Consider the following 479-nt stretch of genomic DNA (forward strand, 5'->3'; position numbering starts at 1 on the left):
ATCCTAACAAACACATATGGAATGGATATGTCAATCCTCCCTTTAGCTTGAAGAATCAGACTCTCATAGCGAGTGACTTCTCCAGGGTAGCAGAAATAGAATTAGATCCAGTTTGTCTGGCTCCAAATCCGATGCTGTTATTATACCACTTATTTATTAACAAATGCCAAAAAACAAAATGTTACTTATATTTTAAGTGTCTCATATATTTTCTTGTTCAAATTAGTCACCAGACATCATGCCAATCCAGTGATGTTGCCATTGATAGAAATCACGTGGGGACCCACTTATGAAATTCCTATTGTAGACTTACGTACATTCTTAGGATTATCTTCGTTGATGGCAGATCCTCATGACTTAAGAGTAGAGCTTATTTAGGGGACAGCCAAAAGTCACTCAAAACAAAGATGGTTAAAAACTGTGATGACACTGTAAGGTGACATCATTTGAACTTTAAGGAAAAAGAGTACAGTTATTTT

The sequence above is a fragment of the Myotis lucifugus genome, unplaced genomic scaffold, assembly GCF_000147115.1.
Source record: "Myotis lucifugus unplaced genomic scaffold, Myoluc2.0 scaffold_364, whole genome shotgun sequence".
Taxonomy (NCBI): Eukaryota; Metazoa; Chordata; class Mammalia; order Chiroptera; family Vespertilionidae; genus Myotis; species Myotis lucifugus.